The sequence below is a fragment of the Rattus norvegicus genome, unplaced genomic scaffold (assembly GCF_021556685.1).
Source record: "Rattus norvegicus strain SHRSP/BbbUtx unplaced genomic scaffold, alternate assembly SHRSP_T2T unassigned-0000194, whole genome shotgun sequence".
In the NCBI taxonomy this organism is placed as follows: Eukaryota; Metazoa; Chordata; class Mammalia; order Rodentia; family Muridae; genus Rattus; species Rattus norvegicus.
In genome coordinates this window covers 20,001-20,279 of record NW_028238911.1, presented here as the reverse complement: position 1 = coordinate 20,279, position 279 = coordinate 20,001, and the positions used below count along the sequence as shown (strand labels likewise).

General features: G+C 46.2%; 1 long non-coding RNA gene across 1 annotated transcript in view; it reads right to left on the bottom strand.

Moving 5' to 3' along the window:
* LOC147997282 (uncharacterized) overlaps positions 1 to 279 on the bottom strand; it is an 18,295-nt gene continuing 18,016 nt past the window's right edge. The window contains exon 3 of the long non-coding RNA XR_015648020.1: positions 1 to 84. This is a non-coding gene — a long non-coding RNA (uncharacterized LOC147997282). The remainder of the gene's footprint in view (positions 85 to 279) is intronic.

Below are 279 nucleotides of genomic sequence, written 5' to 3'. Positions count from 1 at the left end.
TGCTGGTATGTAGTCTCAGTGCGTCAGAAAAAAGACTGCTTCTGGCCTCCTTTCTGATTACCCCAAGGCAGTCTGGTCACCGTGCTGTAATAGAAAGGGAAACCACAGTCAAGTCATGGGAGCGAGCGAGCAAGCAAGCAAAAATCATAAACAAAAGCAAAAACACGTCTGTTAAGTTGAGCAGAGCAGAGCAGAGCAGAGCAGAGTAGGGCAAAGCAATACAAGGTCACATTCCACAAAGGCTGATATAGTCTGCCATCTTGGTCTACAGAGTGAAAA